Below are 23566 nucleotides of genomic sequence, written 5' to 3' on the forward strand. Positions count from 1 at the left end.
AAAAAAAAAAAAAAAAGGTTTTTTTTGCTAATTTCAAAGAACAGACATTCAAAAATAATCTCACAGGGTTTCGTAGTCGAGATAATTGAGTAAAGGTATTTAAATAACGATTAAAGTTGTCAAAGCTTTAAATTCGCTGAAATAAACATTGCTCTTCTCAACTCCCCTCGTCACCTCTGAGCATTTCCCGGGTATCCCCTGAAACGTTGAACTCACTGGAGGCTTCTAACCTAAACTGCGTGAGTATATTTATCTGCAAGAAGAATATAGCCTATGTAAGGCTGTAACGATCGCGACACTCAGATCCACGAACCTGTGTCGCGGTGTGAGAAGACAGAATCACGACACCGACACGTCCCTTCAACTCCCGAAGTTATCCTTCACGTCCAGACCCAATGCTAGCTACAACATCTTTAAATTACTATTAGTATTATTTGAAGTTAACATTATAAAATACGTAGACTTACACCACAAAACTTAAATTATTACTATTTTTTTTTTAAAAATTGGGCAATTTCAGCATTATGGAGGAGATCCAATTCCCAGATAATTAAATATTTTAATAAATTGGCCTATGTGAACCACACTGCACAAACCAAAAGTAATACTCACCCGATGAAGAAGGGTTGACTCTCTCCAGAACATAAAATCTTTATTTTATTTTCCGTGTTCGCATTTATGAGGAAAAACAATCCGAACGTGACCGTTCTCTGGAAGCAGCACTAAAACTTTCACATAGCTTAAACATGCAAGCACAAAGCCTTTATTTAAAGTAAATTTCGTTTTAAAATAATTATCTAAATTTAAATCAATGTTTCATCAACCAATTACTAGGATTAAATAATAAGAAATAAATTGCAGACAATAGGCTAGGCCTAATCACAACGCGGAGACGCGCGGCACGTGAACTGAAGCTTGTCTCATGAACCGAAAGTCAGCGTATAAGGTATCCTCACAGACATATATATTGAAATGTCTACTTTTAAACACAACCATTCAAAATGAAAGAAAACAGACTGCTCTCTGCTTATGTGGGCTAATCCGTATGAAAACTGAATTTCTCTCTGACTCCTCTTTAATCTTTCTGATTTTAGAACATTTTTGTAAAAGTGACTTTTTAATTATTTATTTCAAAAAAATTAAAAAATAAGTTGAGTTTCAGCCTCGTTAAATTGCATTTATATATGTTAATCTATTTGGTCAAATTAAGCTATATAAAATAAATAGTTTATCCCTTAAAATGCTATGGATTTTGAAAGATATCAAAAAAAAAAAAAAAAAAAAAACGGGCAAAAAAACTTTAAAAGCGATTTTCTTAGGTTTTCAATTGGAAAAAAAAGGGCAGACGACCAGAATTCAAATCTGTATATCGTTACAACCATTCAAGGTATGACCAAGGTATCATTTGAAAGCTTACAGTGTCCTCTTTCCATTAATATCAAAATCTCAATTTTTAAATTTGGGTCACTGTGACTAATTTTGCTGGATCAGGTCGGTCACAAATGTGTTTTTTATTGTAGTATTATTTTATACAGAAATACATTATAATTATATATAATATACAAAATATAACCGTGGGCGCGATTAAACAGTGTTACAATAAAACTCAACATTGTGTTTTTTAAAAATAAATTCAAATAATACAAATCCCGAAATTGCGCTAATTTTAAAATTAAACTAAAACTCATGGCTGCACAAGCATTCATAACTGTGCGCGCCAACAGCGAGGAACCAGCAGAACAGAGTGAACGTTCATTCTGTTTAGTTCAATCCTACTTAATAGGAATTTATTTAAAATGCTTGCTCTACTCCACAACATTAATGTCTTGTGCGGATATCTGTATTTTGACTTTCGGTTTTAAGTAAGCGATTTAAAAGTTCCCGAGTCCCAGCGGAGTCACACGTTGATTAACCGGTGGGAATATACACAATAGGCCTACCTGATATTGAACACAAGAGGGCAGTATAGCACTACGTATGACTCAGATTATTTTTTCTTCTTCTGAATTTTAAAACCATTCTGGCTGTTTTTGAACGTAAACATAATTCTTAAATGAAAAAAGGGAAAAACTGGTTTAATTATAATATTTGTATAATTTAATTTAGAAACAAATGATGTATAATTACATTTTTAGAAGATATGAGGCTTTTAGTGTTTACTGTTTACTTTTTTGACATTACTTTAATCTTTTGCCAAAGTTGCACATGCCTACTGGCTAATAAATGTGATGTATCTGTCGAGCTATCTGTATCTATCTGTTTCAAGCAATTTCAAGCATGCTAAGAGTCCCAAAAGTATCAAAAAAGAATGTTAAAGTTTGATTTGTTGCCACAGCAACAGTATCAAAGATATCAAAAATCCATTCACAGGTCTACATCTGCTGTATTTTTACATTATACAGATGAAGTTTGAAGCAAATCGGTTAAAAATAAGAGGGTGATATCAAAGCATTTTGAAAGTGACACACTTCCTGCTGCCAGTTGGTGGCGCTATAACTCTGACTCACAATAGTCACATCCATGTAATTAGCCTCGTACAGTGAACACACTGCTGAAGTTTCATCAAGATCAGTTAATGTATGCTGAAGTTATAACACACTTCCTGTTTCACGTTTCTCGCCATAATTTTGTTTCCTCGCCACGGCCAAACCGTTCGAGATATCAAAAATCCCCTCGCAAACTTTCATCCTCAATGCCTTGACTTCATGCTGACCGAGTTTCGTGCCGTGTGTTTGAATTCTCTAGGAGGAGTATTGCACATTCCATTGCGAGCGTTTTACAAACAAACCTCAATAGCCGACTTCCTGTTTGGCTGGGGTAAAAAGTAAGAGCGTGAGGTATAGATGAAACGATGAGATCAACATGTGTACCGAGTTTCTTATTATTACATGCAAGCGTGTTTGATTTATGGACCAAGTGTTCGGACCCCGTTCCAGGGGGCGCTGTCTAGCCCCCCTGCCACACCCAGGTACCATCTTCAGCCCGGCTCTGATGGCTGTGGGATCTGACCTGTGTGCAAAGTTTCAAGAGTTTTCAAACCCGTTAAGGGCCCCAAAAGCCGCTAAGAGTCTCAAAATCATAAAAAAAAAGAATTTTAAAGTTTGATGCGTTGCCACGGCAACAGTATCAAAGATATCAAGAATCCATTCACAGGTCTTCATCTGCTATGTATTTACATTATACAGATTAAGTTTGAAGCACATCGGGTAAAAATAAAAGGGTGAGTTCAAAGCATTTTGAAAGTGACACACTTCCTGCTGCCAGTTGGTGGCGCTATAACTCTGACTCACAATAGTCACATCCATGTGATCGTCCTCTTACAGCAAACACACTGCTGAAGTTTCATCAAGATCAGTTAATGTATGCTGAAGTTATAACACACTTCCTGTTTCACGTTTCTCGCCATAATTTCGTTTCCTCGCCATGGCCAAACCGTTCGAGATATCAAAAATCCCCTCGCAAACTTTCATCCTCAATGCCTTGACTTCATGCTGACCGAGTTTCGTGCCGTGAGTTTGAATTCTCTAGGAGTAGTACTTCAAATTCCATTGCGAGTGTTTTATGAACAACCCTAAATAACCGACTTCCTGTTGGGCTGGGGTAAAAAGTAATAGTATGAGGTATATATGAACGATGAGATCTATATGTGCACCGAGTTTCATATTATTACATGCAAGCGTGTTTGATTTATGGACCAAGTTTTCGGACCCCGTTCCAGGGGGCGCTGTCTAGCCCCCCTGCCACGCCCGGGTACCATCTTCAGCCCGGCCCTGATGGCCGCGGGTTCTGACCCGTGTGCTAAGTTTCAAGAGTTTTTGAGCATGTTAAGGGCCCCAAAAGTGCCCGAATAGTCGTATAAATAATAATAATAATAATAATAATAATAAATATAGCTGCGAGCAGCGATGAAGGGCCCAAGCCGGTGGCACCGCAACCCCGGTTCCTTAGTTACCTAAAAGCACCAGGGTGGCCATGCCACTGGCTTTGGCCCTTCATCGCGGATCACAGCTATATATATATATATATATATATATATATATATATATATATATATATATACTGTATATATACATATATATATGAAGCCGGTGGCACCGCCACCCTGGTGCCTTTAGGTTTATTGTGCACGACATGCAAAATGTAACCCTGCTTTGACTGATGCAAGCTCTACAGCACAGTTTATAGTAAGAAAGAATATAGTAAGAAAGAAAAGTAAGCTGTTACTCTGAGATGGTTTGGGAAACAAACATTCATCATGTCGCATTGGTTTTAGTTACTTGTCCTCAAACAGAGCCCTACTCTGTTTATATTTCAGTTACACATTCTACATTGATTAAAAAAGAAAAATCAAATGTGTTTTTAATTGATACAGAAATAAAATATTTATAATTCAGCTGAGAATAAAGTTAGTTCAAATTTTAAGAAAAACAAATATATGATCTGAAATATAGCACATTCATTTTTAAATTCATTCAGGTTCAATTACCAAAAATACAATCTTAATTTAATTTAAAGCAAATAATAAATCTAAAATATATGGGTTATATGCATATTTTGTAAAAAAAGAAAGAAAGATATATATCCAAAAACACAAGGCCTTAAACTTTAACAAGGGTGCAACTCTTTTCACTACAACAAACATAGTCACACACACAAGTCAAGTCACTTACATTTTATATGCAATATTGACTTTTTAGATGCAATATTGACTTTTTTCTGTTTCAGCAGAGAAAATAGTTAAACAAAGATCACAGCGACCCATCGCGCATCTCAAAGCAATGTGTTTTCTCATTACTGAATGATTCAGCATTTTGAATCCATGACTCGTTCATTAAGACGGTCATCTGGCGACACCTTATGGTGATTTAGGGTTATGTTTAAAAGTATCGTTCTTTACAGCGATTTTTAATTGACTCCTGTTAAACCAATCTCGTAACATTATTGTGTAACCGATTTAATTTGATCAGCCTTACCTAGGGTAACAGCCCTATAGTGTCTTATTATTCTAAATTATTGAATTTATTGATCAAATTTACTAATGAAAAATGAAGCATACATTTATTAAGACTAGGCTGCCCTGCAGATATTAGGCTACAATATGCAGATTTAAATATACCATTTATCAAATAATCTGTTTATTTTTAGGTTACACATTACATTGTTTAAAAAATAAAAATCAAATGTGACCCGCTCTGGCGAAATGAGTCGGAAGTTGCAACCTTCCATTTTAAGATATGGGCCGATTATGTGGAAAAACCATGAAATAACAAAAAAAAAAAAAAAAAAAAAAATTTTTTTTGCTAATTTCAAAGAACAGACATTCAAAAATAATCTCACAGGGTTTCGTAGTCGAGATAATTGAGTAAAGGTATTTAAATAACGATTAAAGTTGTCAAAGCTTTAAATTCGCTGAAATAAACATTGCTCTTCTCAACTCCCTTCGTCACCTCTGAGCATTTCCTATCCCCTGAAACGTTGAACTCACTGGAGGCTTCTAACCTAAACTGCGTGAGTATATTTATCTGCAAGAAGAATATAGCCTATGTAAGGCTGTAACGATCGCGACACTCAGATCCACGAACCTGTGTCGCGGTGTGAGAAGACAGAATCACGACACCGACACGTCCCTTCAACTCCCGAAGTTATCCTTCACGTCCAGACCCAATGCTAGCTACAACATCTTTAAATTACTAGGCTATTAGTATTATTTGAAGTTAACATTATAAAATACGTAGACTTACACCACAAAACTTAAATTATTACTAATTTTTTTTTTTTAAATTGGGCAATTTCAGCATTATGGAGGAGATCCAATTCCCAGATAATTAAATATTTTAATAAATTGGCCTATGTGAACCACACTGCACAAACCAAAAGTAATACTCACCCGATGAAGAAGGGTTGACTCTCTCCAGAACATAAAATCTTTATTTTATTTTCCGTGTTCGCATTTATGAGGAAAAACAATCCGAACGTGACCGTTCTCTGGAAGCAGCACTAAAACTTTCACATAGCTTAAACATGCAAGCACAAAGCCTTTCTTTAAAGTAAATTTCGTTTTAAAATAATTATCTTAATTTAAATCAATGTTTCATCAACCAATTACTAGGATTTAATAATAAGAAATAAATTGCAGACAATAGGCTAGGCCTAATCACGACGCGGAGACGCGCGGCACGTGAACTGAAGCTTGTCTCATGAACCGAAAGTCAGCGTATAAGGTATCGTCACAGACATATATATTGAAATGTCTACTTTTAAAGACAACCATTCAAAATGAAAGAAGACAGACTGCTCTCTGCTTATGTGGGCTAATCCGTATGAAAACTGAATTTCTCTCTGACTCCTCTTCAATCTTTCTGATTTTAGAACATTTTTGTAAAAGTGACTTTTTAATTATTTATTTCAAAAAAATTAAAAATAAGTTGAGTTTCAGCCTCGTTAAATTGCATTTATATATGTTAATCTATTTGGTCAAATTAAGCTATATAAAATAAATAGTTTATCCCTTAAAATGCTATGGATTTTGAAAGATATCAAAAAAAAAAAAAAAAAAAACGGGCAAAAAAAATTTTAAAAGCGATTTTCTTAGGTTTTCAATTGGAAAAAAAGGGCAGACGACCAGAATTCAAATCTGTATATCTTTACAACCATTCAAGGTATGACCAAGGTATCATTTGAAAGCTTACAGTGTCCTCTTTTCACTAATATCAAAATCTCAATTTTTAAATTTGGGTCACTGTGACTAATTTTGCTGGATCAGGTCGGTCACAAATGTGTTTTTTATTGTAGTATTATTTTATACAGAAATACATTATAATTATATATAATATACAAAATATAACCGTGGGCGCGATTAAACAGTGTTACAATAAAACTCAACATTGTGTTTTTTAAAAATAAATTCAAATAATACAAATCCCGAAATTGCGCTAATTTTAAAATTAAACTAAAACTCATGGCTGCACAAGCATTCATAACTGTGCGCGCCAACAGCGAGGAACCAGCAGAACAGAGTGAACGTTCATTCTGTTTAGTTCAATCCTACTTAATAGGAATTTATTTAAAATGCTTGCTCTACTCCACAACATTAATGTCTTGTGCGGATATCTGTATTTTGACTTTCGGTTTTAAGTAAGCGATTTAAAAGTTCCCGAGTCCCAGCGGAGTCACACGTTGATTAACCGGTGGGAATATACACAATAGGCCTAACTGATATTGAACACAAGAGGGCAGTATAGCACTACGTATGACTCAGATTATTTTTTCTTCTTCTGAATTTTACAACCTGGCTGTTTTTGAACGTAAACATAATTCTTAAATGAAAAAAGGGAAAAACTGCTTTAATTATAATATTTGTATAATTTAATTTAGAAACAAATGATGTATAATTACATTTTTAGAAGATATGAGGCTTTTAGTGTTTACTTTTTTGACATTACTTTAATCTTTTGCCAAAGTTGCACATGCCTACTGGCTAATAAATGTGATGTATCTGTCGAGCTATCTGTATCTATCTGTTTCAAGCAATTTCAAGCATGCTAAGAGTCCCAAAAGTATCAAAAAAGAATGTTAAAGTTTGATTTGTTGCCACAGCAACAGTATCAAAGATATCAAGAATCCATTCACAGGTCTACATCTGCTGTATTTTTACATTATACAGATGAAGTTTGAAGCAAATCAGTTAAAAATAAGAGGGTGATATCAAAGCATTTTGAAAGTGACACACTTCCTGCTGCCAGTTGGTGGCGCTATAACTTTGACTCACAATAGTCACATCCATGTAATCAGCCTCTTACAGTGAACACACTGCTGAAGTTTCATCAAGATCAGTTAATGTATGCTGAAGTTATAACACACTTCCTGTTTCACGTTTCTCGCCATAATTTTGTTTCCTCGCCACAGCCAAACCGTTCGAGATATCAAAAATCCCCTCGCAAACTTTCATCCTCAATGCCTTGACTTCATGCTGACCGAGTTTCGTGCCGTGTGTTTGAATTCTCTAGGAGGAGTATTGCACATTCCACTGCGAGCGTTTTACAAACAAACCTCAATAGCCGACTTCCTGTTTAGCTGGGGTAAAAAGTAAGAGCGTGAGGTATAGATGAAACGATGAGATCAACATGTGTACCGAGTTTCATATTATTACATGCAAGCGTGTTTGATTTATGGACCAAGTGTTCGGACCCCGTTCCAGGGGGCGCTGTCTAGCCCCCCTGCCACACCCAGGTACCATCTTCAGCCCGGCTCTGATGGCTGTGGGATCTGACCTGTGTGCAAAGTTTCAAGAGTTTTCAAACCCGTTAAGGGCCCCAAAAGCCGCTAAGAGTCTCAAAATCATAAAAAAAAAGAATTTTAAAGTTTGATGCGTTGCCACGGCAACAGTATCAAAGATATCAAGAATCCATTCACAGGTCTTCATCTGCTATGTATTTACATTATACAGATTAAGTTTGAAGCACATCGGGTAAAAATAAAAGGGTGAGTTCAAAGCATTTTGAAAGTGACACACTTCCTGCTACCAGTTGGTGGCACTATAACTTTGACTCACAATAGTCACATCCATGTGATCGTCCTCTTACAGTGAACACACTGCTGAAGTTTCATCAAGATCAGTTAATGTATGCTGAAGTTATAACACACTTCCTGTTTCACGTTTCTCGCCATAATTTCGTTTCCTCGCCACGGCCAAACCGTTCGAGATATCAAAAATCCCCTCGCAAACTTTCATCGTCAATGCCTTGACTTCATGCTGACCGAGTTTCGTGCCGTGTGTTTGAATTCTCTAGGAGTAGTACTTCAAATTCCATTGCGAGTGTTTTATGAACAACCCTAAATAACCGACTTCCTGTTGGGCTGGGGTAAAAAGTAATAGTATGAGGTATATATGAACGATGAGATCAACATGTGTACCGAGTTTCATATTATTACATACAAGCGTGTTTGAGTTATGGACCAAGTTTTCGGACCCCGTTCCAGGGGGCGCTGTCTAGTCCCCCTGCCACGCCCGGGTACCATCTTCAGCCCGGCCCTGATGGCCGCGGGTTCTGACCCGTGTGCTAAGTTTCAAGAGTTTTTGAGCATGTTTAGGGCCCCAAAAGTGCCCGAATAGTCGTATAAATAATAATAATAATAATAATAATAATAATAAATATAGCTGCGAGCAGCGATGGCGGGCCCAAGCCGGTGGCACCGCAACCCCGGTTCCTTTAGTTACCTAAAGGCACCCGGGTGTCGGTGCCGAAGGCTTTGGCCCTTTTATGATTAAATGTTAAAACGGCTTGCCATACTCTGTCATTTCGACTAGTCACAATTATGTTACAGATATCTTAAATGATAATACAAACTATCCAAAATGTAATTGCGAATAGACAGAAAGACGTTGTTGATATCTACAATGTTAATTCCGGACAGGCAAACTTAGCTTTTAAATGTTAAAAGGGCTTGCCATACAGGGACGTAGGCTCAGAGACAGGCTCACCATATTCAAACCAAAATATCTGACTTCCTCTTGGTCCGAGCTAATGACTATGTATTAGAAAGTTGTCCGGCTTGAGGAGTACAATGTATATACCGATTTTTGTAACTGTAGATAAAACTAACAACCCCACTTTTGTCAAAAGGTGGCGCTATTTAGTCCTTGCACCATGCCCGTTTCTGAAACTTTGCACATGTCTACTGGCTAATAAATGTGATGTATCTGTTGAGTTTCAAGCAATTTCAATTTCAATTTCAATTTGACTGTTGAAAAGAAGTGCGCCGATTAGATACTCAGGATCGGTATCGGCTCTGACACTGCCATCTTTGACGAGGCTGATTCAAATTCTATATTGTGCATATACTATTCTATGTTAGGCAAAAAGGCACAAAAACTTTCTAAAGTACCATAAAGTTTTTGTGTACTGTATTATTAGTGTTCTGAAGCTATTATGTGATATAGAAATTAATATTTAAATAATTAAATTCAAGAACACAAACTTTTCCCTCTCTGCGCCTGTCAGTCATTCTCCATTCAGCATTCAAACAGCACGTCACATTCGGTTACAGTCAATGATGAAACGATCTTCAAGATGATTGAATGTTAATCCTATTATACTGGATCTTTAAGATAAAGGTCTAAAGGTCTATATTTTTGAATGAAGAAACTTTTTCTTGCTGGACTTTATTGCTGTAACTTAATCGTGTTACTTTCTACCGGGTGTCGGACGCTGTCGGTTAGATCACAACACTAGAGTCAGAGCACTATAATTGTTCTTCACGCACACAGTAACTGAAATTTAAAACCTTTAAAAGAAAAGGCTCAATAAACTATTGCATAGATAGATAATGTATAATACACTGTTCATAAATATGTATTTCCTTTGTGCTTTGAACTTTTCAATATGGACTTAATGCGCTGTAACTTCATGTGGCTTCAAGCACATCATTCTCCGCTCGGGATGCACATAAGTGCTTTGTGCTGCACCGTATTGGAGCCGTAATATCATAATGCAGTGACGTAATGACAGATTATTAATTGCCTTTCAATTATATGTTGCTGCGTCATTAAACATCTGTCCTATGCATTTCAAACATTTATAGCAGCCATGGCCATATTTTTTTATGTTTTTTGTTATCTTGTTTTTCATGAATGTATTTTTCAAAAATAAGAGCAATGTGTATTATCTATTATTAATATGGTTTATAATAGCATTTTTGTCATAGATTATGACAAAGTAATCATATGATCCACCAGCGAGGAACCAGCAGAACAGAGTGAACATTCTTTCTGTTTAGTTCAATCCTACTTAATAGGAATTTATTTAAAATGCTCGCTCTACTCCACACCATTAATGTCTTGTGCGGACATCCGTATTTTGACTTTCGGTTTTAAGTAAGCGATTTAAAAGCTCCCAAGTCCCAGCGGAGTCACACGTTGATTAACCGGTGGGAATATACACAATAGGCCTACCTGATATTGAACACAAGAGGGCAGTATAGCACTACGTATGACTCAGATTATTATTTTTTTATGAATTTTACAACAATTCTGGCTGTTTTTGAACGTAAACACAATTCTTAAATGAAAAAAAGGAAAAATTGGGGAAGTTATAATATTTGTATAATTTAATTTAGAAACAAATGATGTATAATTACATTTTTAGAAGATATGAGGCTTTTAGTGTTGGCTTTTTTGACATTACTTTAATCTTTTGCCATAGTTGCACATGTCTATTGGCTAATAAATGTGATGTATCTGTTGAGTTTCAAGCAATTTCAAGCATGCTAAGAGTCCCAAAAGCATCAAAAAAGAATGTTAAAGTTTGATTCGTTGCCACGGCAACAGTATCAAAGATATCAAAAATTCATTCACAGGTCTACATCTGCAGTGTATTTACATTATACAGATGAAGTTTGAAGCAAATCGGTTAAAAATAAGAGAGTGGTTTCAAAGCATTTTGAAAGTGACACACTTCCTGCTGCCAGTTGGTGGCGCTATAACTTTGACTCACAATAGTCACATCCATGTGATCGTCCTCTTACAGCGAACATACTGCTGAAGTTTCATCAAGATCAGTTAATGTATGCTGAAGTTATAACAAACTTCCTGTTTCACGTTTCTCGCCATGATTTCGTTTCCTCGCCACGGCCAAACCGTTCGAGATATCAAAAATCCCCACACAAGCTTTCATCCTCAATGCCTTGACTTCATGCTGACCGAGTTTCGTGCCGTGTGTTTGAATTCTCTAGGAGGAGTATTGCACATTCCATAGCGAGCGTTTTACAAACAAACCTCAATAGCCGACTTCCTGTTGGGCTGGGGTAAAAAGTAAGAGTGTGAGGTATAGATGAAACGATGAGATCAACATGTGTACCGAGTTTCATATTATTACATTCAAGCGTGTTTGATTTATGGACCAAGTGTTCGGACTCCGTTCCAGGGGGCGCTGTCTAGCCCCCCTGCCACACCCAGGTACCATCTTCAGCCCGGCTCTGATGGCTGTGGGATCTGACCTGTGTGCAAAGTTTCAAGAGTTTTCAAACCCGTTAAGGGCCCCAAAAGCCGCTAAGAGTCTCAAAATCATCAAAAAAAAGAATTTTAAAGTTTGATGCGTTGCCACGGCAACAGTATCAAAGATATCAAGAATCCATTCACAGGTCTTCATCTGCTATGTATTTAGATTATACAGATTAAGTTTGAAGCAAATCGGGTAAAAATAAGAGGGTGATTTCAAAGCATTTTGAAAGTGACACACTTCCTGCTGCCAGTTGGTGGCGCTATAACTTTGACTCACAATATTCACATCCATGTGATCGTCCTCTTACAGCAAACAAACTGCTGAAGTTTCATCAAGATCAGTTAATGTATGCTGAAGTTCTGACACACTTCCTGTTTCACGATTCTCGCCATAATTTCGTTTCCTCGCCACGGCCAAACCGTTCGAGATATCAAAAATCCCCTCGCAAACTTTCATCCTCAATGCCTTGACTTCATGCTGACCGAGTTTCGTGCCGTGTGTTTGAATTCTCTAGGAGGAGTACTTCAAATTCCATTGCGAGTGTTTTATGAACAACCCTAAATAACCGACTTCCTGTTGGGCTGGGGTAAAAAGTAATAGTTTGAGGTATATATGAACGATGAGATCTATATGTGCACCGAGTTTCATATTATTACATGCAAGCGTGTTTGATTTATGGACCAAGTTTTCGGACCCCGTTCCAGGGGGCGCTGTCTAGCCCCCCTGCCACGCCCGGGTACCATCTTCAGCCCGGCCCTGATGGCCGCGGATTCTGACCCGTGTGCAAAGTTTCAAGAGTTTTCGAGCACGTTAAGGGCCCCAAAAGTGCCCAAATAGTCGTATAAATAATAATAATAATAATAATAATAATAATAATAATCCTTAGGAAAACAATAGGGCCTTCGCCCTTTCAGGGCTTGGGCCCTAATAATAATCCTAAGGAAAACAATAGGGCCTTCGCCCTTTCAGGGCTTGGGCCCTAAATATAGCTGCGAGCAGCGATGGCGGGCCCAAGCCGGTGGCACCGCAACCCCGGTTCCTTTAGTTACCTAAAGGCACCCGGGTAGCGGTGCCGAAGGCTTTGGCCCTTTTATGATTAAATGTTAAAACGGCTTGCCATACTCTGTCATTTCGACTAGTCACAATTATGTTACAGATGTCTTAAATGATAATACAAACTATCCAAAATGTAATTACGAATAGACAGAAAGACGTTGTTGATATCTACAATGTTAATTCCGGACAGGCAAACTTAGCTTTTAAATGTTAAAAGGGCTTGCCATACAGGGACGTAGGCTCAGAGAGAGGCTCACCATATTCAAACCAAAATATCTGACTTCCTCTTGGTCCGAGCTAATGACTATGTATTAGAAAGTTGTCCGGCTTGAGGAGTACAATGTATATACCGATTTTTGTAACTGTAGATAAAACTAACAACCCCACTTTTGTCAAAAGGTGGCGCTATTTAGTCCTTGCACATTGCCCGTTTCTGAAACTTTGCACATGTCTACTGGCTAATAAATGTGATGTATCTGTTGAGTTTCAAGCAATTTCAATTTCAATTTGACTGTTGAAAAGAAGTGCGCCGATTAGATACTCAGGATCGGTATCGGCTCTGACACTGCCATCTTTGACGAGGCTGATTCAAATTCTATATTGTGCATATACTATTCTGTTAGGCACAAAGGCACAAAAACTTTCTAAAGTACCATAAAGTTTTTGTGTACTGTATTATTAGTGTTCTGAAGCTATTATGTGATATAGAAATTAATATTTAAGTCATTAAATTCAAGAACACAAACTTTTCCCTCTCTGCGCCTGTCAGTCATTCTCCATTCAGCATTCAAACAGCACGTCACATTCGGTTAGAGTCAATGATGAAACGATCTTCAATGATTCAAGGTCTAAAGGTCTATATTTTCGAATGAAGAAACTTTTTCTTGCTGGACTTTATTGCTGTAACTTAATCGTGTTACTTTCTACCGGGTGTCGGACGCTGTCGGTTAGATCACAACACTAGAGTCAGAGCACTATAATTGTTCTTCACGCACACAGTAACTGAAATTTAAAACCTTTAAAAGAAAAGGCTCAATAAACTATTGCATAGATAGATAATGTATAATACACTGTTCATAAATATGTATTTCCTTTGTGCTTTGAACTTTTCAATACGGACTCAATGCGCTGTAACTTCATGTGGCTTCAAGCACATCATTCTCCGCTCGGGATGCACATAAGTGCTTTGTGCTGCACCGTATTGGAGCCGTAATATCATAATGCAGTGACGTAATGACAGATTATTAATTGCCTTTCAATTATATGTTGCTTTATAGCAGCCATGGCTATATTTTTTTTTTTATGATTTTTGTTATCTTGTTTTTCATGAATGTATTTTTCAAAAATAAGAGCAATGTGTATTATCTATTATTAATATGGTTTATAATAGCATTTTTGTCATAGATTATGACAAAGTAATCATATGATCCACCAGCGAGGAACCAGCAGAACAGAGTGAACATTCTTTCTGTTTAGTTCAATCCTACTTAATAGGAATTTATTTAAAATGCTCGCTCTACTCCACACCATTAATGTCTTGTGCGGACATCCGTATTTTGACTTTCGGTTTTAAGTAAGCGATTTAAAAGCTCCCAAGTCCCAGCGGAGTCACACATTGATTAACCGGTGGGAATATACACAATAGGCCTACCTGATATTGAACACAAGAGGGCAGTATAGCACTACGTATGACTCAGATTATTATTTTTTTATGAATTTTACAACAATTCTGGCTGTTTTTGAACGTAAACACAATTCTTAAATGAAAAAAAATGAAAAATTGGGGAAGTTATAATATTTGTATAATTTAATTTAGAAACAAATGATGTATAATTACATTTTTAGAAGATATGAGGCTTTTAGTGTTTACTTTTTTTACATTACTTTAATCTTTTGCCATAGTTGCACATGTCTATTGGCTAATAAATGTGATGTATCTGTTGAGTTTCAAGCAATTTCAAGCATGCTAAGAGTCCCAAAAGCATCAAAAAATAATGTTAAAGTTTGTTTCGTTGCCACGGCAACAGTATCAAAGATATCAAAAATTCATTCACAGGTCTACATCTGCCGTGTATTTACATTATACAGATGAAGTTTAAAGCAAATCGGTTAAAAATAAGAGAGTGATTTCAAAGCATTTTGAAAGTGACACACTTCCTGCTGCCAGTTGGTGGCGCTATAACTTTGACTCACAATAGTCACATCCATGTGATCGGTCTCTTACAGCGAAAACACTGCTGAAGTTTCATCAAGATCAGTTAATGTATGCTGAAGTTATAACACACATCCTGTTCCATGTTTCTCGCCATAATTTCGTTTCCTCGCCACGGCCAAACCGTTCGAGATATCAAAAATCCCGTGGCACTTTTTCATCCTTAATGTCTTGACTTCACGCTGATCGAGTTTCGTCGAATTTGGTTCAGTGCTCTAGGAGCAATAATTTAAATTACATTGCATGTGTTTTAAACACAACCCTAAATAGCCAACTTCCTGTTGGGCTGGGGTAAAAAGTAAGAGTGTGAAGTATATATGAAACGATGAGATCTATATGTGTACCAAGTTTCACATTATTACATGCAAGTGTGTTTGATTTATGGACCAAATTTTCAGACCAAGTTTATTGACCAAGTTAATCTGATTAATAAACTAATTATATAAAACTATTGTCAATTCACTACAATTAAACTAGTTATATGCCTTTACTTATAAAAAATAAAAATAAAAACTTATTTAAAAAATACCAGGCTTGAGAAATGTATTTTCTTTATGCAGGTCATACCTGCATAGCAGTGAAATGGTTAAGCCCCCTCCCCCTGCACACACACACACACACACACACACACACACACACAGACAGCCAGCCAGCCAGCCAGCCAAAGACACAGAGACACAGAGACATGTAGGCTCAGAGTGGCCATATTCAAACAAAAATATCTGACTTTCTGTGGGTCCTAGCTAATAAGTGTCAATTAGAAAGTTGTCCGGCTCGAGGAGTACAATATACATACCAATTTTTGTAACTCTAGTTAAAACTAACCACCCCACTTTTGTCAAAAGGTGGCGCTACTGAGCCCTCACCACGCCCGTTTCTGCAACTTTGCACATGTCTACTGGCTAATAAATGTGATGTGTCTGTCGAGTTTCATGCAATTTGAAGCATGCTAAGGGTCTCAAAAGCATCCTAAAAGAAGGGTAAAGTTTGATGCGTCGCCACGGCAACAGTTTCAAAGATATCAAGAATCCATTCACAGGTCTACATCTGCCGTATGTTTACATTATACATATGAAGTTTGAAGCAAATCGGGTAAAAATAAAAGGGTGATATCTAAGCATTTTGAAAGTGACACACTTCCTGCTGCCAGTTGGTGGCGCTATAACTTTGACTCACAATAGTCACATCCATGTGATCGTCCTCTTACAGCGAACACACTGCTGAAGTTTCATCAAGATCAGTTAATGTATGCTGAAGTTATAACACACTTCCTGTTTCACGTTTCTCGCCATGATTTCGTTTCCTCGCCACGGACAAACCGTTCGAGATATCAAAAATCCCCTCGCAAACTTTCATCCTCAATGTCTTGACTTCACGCTGACTGAGTTTCGTCGAATGTGGATCAAAGCTCTAGGAGGAGTATTTGACATTCCATTGCGAGCGTTTTACAAACAAACCTCAATAGCCAAATTCCTGTTGGGCTGGGGTAAAAAGTAAGAGCGCGAGGTATAGATGAAACGATGAGATCAACATGTGTACCGAGTTTCATATTATTACATACAAGCGTGTTTGAGTTATGGACCAAGTGTTCGGACCCCGTTCCAGGGGGCGCTGACGAGCTGCCCTGCCACGCCCGGGTACCATCTTCAGCCCGGCTCTGATGGCCGCGGGTTCTGACCCGTGTGCAAAGTTTCAAGAGTTTTCGAGCACGTTAAGGGCCCCAAAAGTGCCCAAAAGGTAGCAAAATAATAATAATACTAAAGAAGAATAATAATCCCAAGGAAAACAATAGGGCCTTCGCCCTTTCAGGGCTTGGGCCCTAATAATCCTAAGGAAAACAATAGGGCCTTCGCCCTTTCAGGGCTTGGGCCCTAATTATAAATATAGCTGCGAGCAGCGATGGCGGGCCCAAGCCGGTGGCACCGCAACCCCGGTTCCTTTAGTTACCTAAAGGCACCCGGGTGGCGGTGCCGAAGGCTTTGGCCCTTTCATGATTAAATGTTAAAACGGCTTGCCATACTCTGTCATTTCGACTAGTCACAATTATGTTACAGATGTCTTAAATGATAATACAAACTATCCAAAATGTAATTACGAATAGACAGAAAGACGTTGTTGATATCTACAATGTTAATTCCGGACAGGCAAACTTAGCTTTTAAATGTTAAAAGGGCTTGCCATACAGGGACGTAGGCTCAGAGAGAGGCTCACCATATTCAAACCAAAATATCTGACTTCCTCTTGGTCCGAGCTAATGACTATGTATTAGAAAGTTGTCCGGCTTGAGGAGTACAATGTATATACCGATTTTTGTAACTGTAGATAAAACTAACAACCCCACTTTTGTCAAAAGGTGGCGCTATTTAGTCCTTGCACATTGCCCGTTTCTGAAACTTTGCACGTCTACTGGCTAATAAATGTGATGTATCTGTTGAGTTTCAAGCAATTTCAATTTCAATTTGACTGTTGAAAAGAAGTGCGCCGATTAGATACTCAGGATCGGTATCGGCTCTGACACTGCCATCTTTGACGAGGCTGATTCAAATTCTATATTGTGCATATACTATTCTGTTAGGCACAAAGGCACAAAAACTTTCTAAAGTACCATAAAGTTTTTGTGTACTGTATTATTAGTGTTCTGAAGCTATTATGTGATATAGAAATTAATATTTAAGTCATTAAATTCAAGAACACAAACTTTTCCCTCTCTGCGCCTGTCAGTCATTCTCCATTCAGCATTCAAACAGCACGTCACATTCGGTTACAGTCAATGATGAAACGATCTTCAATGATTCAATGTTAATCCTATTATACTGGATCTTTAAGATAAAGGTCTAAAGGTCTATATTTTCGAATGAAGAAACTTTTTCTTGCTGGACTTTATTGCTGTAACTTAATCGTGTTACTTTCTACCGGGTGTCGGACGCTGTCGGTTAGATCACAACACTAGAGTCAGAGCACTATAATTGTTCTTCACGCACACAGTAACTGAAATTTAAAACCTTTAAAAGAAAAGGCTCAATAAACTATTGCATAGATAGATAATGTATAATACACTGTTCATAAATATGTATTTCCTTTGTGCTTTGAACTTTTCAATACGGACTCAATGCGCTGTAACTTCATGTGGCTTCAAGCACATCATTCTCCGCTCGGGATGCACATAAGTGCTTTGTGCTGCACCGTATTGGAGCCGTAATATCATAATGCAGTGACGTAATGACAGATTATTAATTGCCTTTCAATTATATGTTGCTTTATAGCAGCCATGGCTATATTTTTTTTTAATGATTTTTGTTATCTTGTTTTTCATGAATGTATTTTTCAAAAATAAGAGCAATGTGTATTATCTATTATTAATATGGTTTATAATAGCATTTTTGTCATAGATTATGACAAAGTAATCATATGATCCACCAGCGAGGAACCAGCAGAACAGAGTGAACATTCTTTCTGTTTAGTTCAATCCTACTTAATAGGAATTTATTTAAAATGCTCGCTCTACTCCACACCATTAATGTCTTGTGCGGACATCCGTATTTTGACTTTCGGTTTTAAGTAAGCGATTTAAAAGCTCCCAAGTCCCAGCGGAGTCACACGTTGATTAACCGGTGGGAATATACACAATAGGCCTACCTGATATTGAACACAAGAGGGCAGTATAGCACTACGTATGACTCAGATTATTATTTTTTTATGAATTTTACAACAATTCTGGCTGTTTTTGAACGTAAACACAATTCTTAAATGAAAAAAAAGGAAAAATTGGGGAAGTTATAATATTTGTATAATTTAATTTAGAAACAAATGATGTATAATTACATTTTTAGAAGATATGAGGCTTTTAGTGTTTACTTTTTTGACATTACTTTAATCTTTTGCCATAGTTGCACAAGTCTATTGGCTAATAAATGTGATGTATCTGTTGAGTTTCAAGCAATTTCAAGCAAGCTAAGAGTCCCAAAAGCATCAAAAAATAATGTTAAAGTTTGTTTCGTTGCCACGGCATTTTGAAAGTGACACACTTCCTGCTGCCAGTTGGTGGCGCTATAACTTTGACTCACAATAGTCACATCCATGTGATCGGTCTCTTACAGCGAAAACACTGCTGAAGTTTCGTCAAGATCAGTTAATGTATGCTGAAGTTATAACACACATCCTGTTCCATGTTTCTCGCCATAATTTCGTTTCCTCGCCACGGCCAAACCGTTCGAGATATCAAAAATCCCGTGGCACTTTTTCATCCTTAATGTCTTGACTTCACGCTGATCGAGTTTCGTCGAATTTGGTTCAGTGCTCTAGGAGCAATAATTTAAATTACATTGCATGTGTTTTAAACACAACCCTAAATAGCCAACTTCCTGTTGGGCTGGGGTAAAAAGTAAGAGTGTGAAGTATATATGAAACGATGAGATCTATATGTGTACCAAGTTTCATATTATTACATGCAAGTGTGTTTGATTTATGGACCAAATTTTCAGACCAAGTTTATTGACCAAGTTAATCTGATTAATAAACTAATTATATAAAACTATTGTCAATTCACTACAATTAAACTAGTTATATGCCTTTACTTATAAAAAATAAAAATAAAAACTTATTTAAAAAATACCAGGCTTGAGAAATGTATTTTCTTTATGCAGGTCATACACACAGCAGTGAAATGGTTAAGCCCCCTCCCCCTGCACACACACACACACACACACAGACAGCCAGCCAGCCAGCCAAAGGCTCAGAGTGGCCATATTCAAACAAAAATATCTGAGTTTCTGTGGGTCCTAGCTAATAAGTGTCAATTAGAAAGTTGTCCGGCTCGAGGAGTACAATATACATACCAATTTTTGTAACTCTAGTTAAAACTAACCACCCCACTTTTGTCAAAAGGTGGCGCTACTGAGCCCTCACCACGCCCGTTTCTGCAACTTTGCACATGTCTACTGGCTAATAAATGTGATGTGTCTGTCGAGTTTCATGCAATTTGAAGCATGCTAAGGGTCTCAAAAGCATCCTAAAAGCATCCTAAAAGAAGGGCAAAGTTTGATGCGTCGCCACGGCAACAGTTTCAAAGATATCAAGAATCCATTCACAGGTCTACATCTGCCGTATGTTTACATTATACAGATGAAGTTTGAAGCAAATCGGGTAAAAATAAAAGGGTGATTTCAAAGCATTTTGAAAATGACACACTTCCTGCTGCCAGTTGGTGGCGCTATAACTTTTACTCACAATAGTCACATCCATGTGATCGTCCTCTTACAGCGAGCACACTGCTGAAGTTTCATCAAGATCAGTTAATGTATGCTGAAGTTATAACACACTTCCTGTTTCACGTTTCTCGCCATGATTTCGTTTCCTCGCCACGGACAAACCGTTCGAGATATCAAAAATCCCCTCGCAAACTTTCATCCTCAATGTCTTGACTTCACGCTGACCGAGTTTCGTCGAATGTGGATCAAAGCTCTAGGAGGAGTATTTCAAATACCATTGCGAGCGTTTTACAAACAAACCTCAATAGCCGACTTCCTGTTGGGCTGGGGTAAAAAGTAAGAGCGCGAGGTATAGATGAAACGATGAGATCAACATGTGTACCGAGTTTCATATTATTACATGCAAGCGTGTTTGAGTTATGGACCGAGTGTTCGGACCCCGTTCCAGGGGGCGCTGACGAGCCCCCCTGCCACGCCCAGGTACCAGCTTCAGCCCGGCTCTGATGGCCGCGGGTTCTGACCCGTGTGCAAAGTTTCAAGAGTTTTCGAGCACGTTAAGGGCCCCAAAAGTGCCCAAAAGGTAGTAAAATAATAATTATTATAATAATAATAGAGAAGAAAAATAATCGCAAGGAAAACAATAGGGCCTTCGCCCTTTCAGGGCTTGGGCCCTAATAATAATAGTAAAGAAAAATAATCCCAAGGAAAACAATAGGGCCTTCGCCCTTTCAGGGCTTGGGCCCTAATAAATAATCCTAAGGAAAACAATAGGGCCTTCGCCCTTTCAGGGCTTGGGCCCTAAATATAGCTGCGAGCAGCGATGGCGGACCCAAGCCGGTGGCACCGCAACCCCGGTTCCTTTAGTTACCTATATGCACCCGGGTGGCGGTGCCGAAGGCTTTGGCCCTTTTATGATTAAATGTTAAAACGGCTTGCCATACTCTGTCATTTCGACTAGTCACAATTATGTTACAGATATCTTAAATGATAATACAAACTATCCAAAATGTAATTACGAATAGACAGAAAGACGTTGTTGATATCTACAATGTTAATTCCGGACAGGCAAACTTAGCTTTTAAATGTTAAAAGGGCTTGCCATACAGGGACGTAGGCTCAGAGAGAGGCTCACCATATTCAAACCAAAATATCTGACTTCCTCTTGGTCCGAGCTAATGACTATGTATTAGAAAGTTGTCCGGCTTGAGGAGTACAATGTATATAGCGATTTTTGTAACTGTAGATAAAACTAACAACCCCACTTTTGTCAAAAGGTGGCGCTATTTAGTCCTTGCACTATGCCCGTTTCTGAAACTTTGCACATGTCTACTGGCTAATAAATGTGATGTATCTGTTGAGTTTCAAGCAATTTTTAATTTCAATTTCAAATTTGAATGTTGAAAAGAAGTGCGCCGATTAGATACTCAGGATCGGTATCGGCTCTGACACTGCCATCTTTGACGAGGCTGATTCAAATTCTATATTGTGCATATATACTATTCTATGTTAGGCACAAAGGCACAAAAACTTTCTAAAGTACCATAAAGTTTTTGTGTACTGTATTATTAGTGTTCTGAAGCTATTATGTGATATAGAAATTAATATTTAAGTCATTAAATTCAAGAACACAAACTTTTCCCTCTCTGCGCCTGTCAGTCATTCTCCATTCAGCATTCAAACAGCACGTCACATTCGGTTACAGTCAATGATGAAACGATCTTCAAGATGATTGAATGTTAATCCTATTATACTGGATCTTTAAGATAAAGGTCTAAAGGTCTATATTTTCGAATGAAGAAACTTTTTCTTGCTGGACTTTATTGCTGTAACTTAACCGTGTTACTTTCTACCGGGTGTCGGACGCTGTCGGTTAGATCGTAACACTAGAGTCAGAGCACTATAATTGTTCTTCACGCACACAGTAACTGAAATTTAAAACCTTTAAAAGAAAAGGCTCAATAAACTATTGCATAGATAGATAATGTATAATACACTGTTCATAAATATGTATTTCCTTTGTGCTTTGAACTTTTCAATACGGACTCACTGCGCTGTAACTTCATGTGGCTTCAAGCACATCATTCTCCGCTCGGGATGCACATAAGTGCTTTGTGCTGCACCGTATTGGAGCCGTAATATCATAATGCAGTGACGTAATGACAGATTATTAATTGCCTTTCAATTATATGTTGCTGCGTCATTAAACATCTGTCCTATGCATTTCAAACATTTATAGCAGCCATGGCTATATTTTTTTATGATTTTTGTTATCTTGTTTTTCATGAATGTATTTTTCAAAAATAAGAGCAATGTGCATTATCTATTATTAATATGGTTTATAATAGCATTTTTGTCATAGATTATGACAAAGTAATCATATGATCCACCAGCGAGGAACCAGCAGAACAGAGTGAACATTCTTTCTGTTTAGTTCAATCCTACTTAATAGGAATTTATTTAAAATGCTCGCTCTACTCCACACCATTAATGTCTTGTGCGGACATCCGTATTTCGACTTTCGGTTTTAAGTAAGCGATTTAAAAGCTCCCAAGTCCCAGCGGAGTCACACGTTGATTAACCGGTGGGAATATACACAATAGGCCTACCTGATATTGAACACAAGAGGGCAGTATAGCACTACGTATGACTCAGATTATTATTTTTTTATGAATTTTACAACAATTCTGGCTGTTTTTGAACGTAAACATAATTCTTAAATGAAAAAAAGGAAAAATTGGGGAAGTTATAATATTTGTATAATTTAATTTAGAAACAAATGATGTATAATTACATTTTTAGAAGATATGAGGCTTTTAGTGTTTACTTTTTTGACATTACTTTAATCTTTTGCCATAGTTGCACATGTCTACTGGCTAATAAATGTGATGTATCTGTTGAGTTTCAAGCAATTTCAAGCATGCTAAGAGTCCCAAAAGCATCAAAAAAGAATGTTAAAGTTTGATTCGTTGCCACGGCAACAGTATCAAAGATATCAAAAATTCATTCACAGGTCTACATCTGCCGTGTATTTACATTATACAGATGAAGTTTGAAGCAAATCGGTTAAAAATAAGAGAGTGGTTTCAAAGCAT

The sequence above is a fragment of the Pimephales promelas genome, chromosome 22, assembly GCF_988280905.1.
Source record: "Pimephales promelas chromosome 22, fPimPro1.hap1.1, whole genome shotgun sequence".
Classification (NCBI taxonomy): domain Eukaryota; kingdom Metazoa; phylum Chordata; class Actinopteri; order Cypriniformes; family Leuciscidae; genus Pimephales; species Pimephales promelas.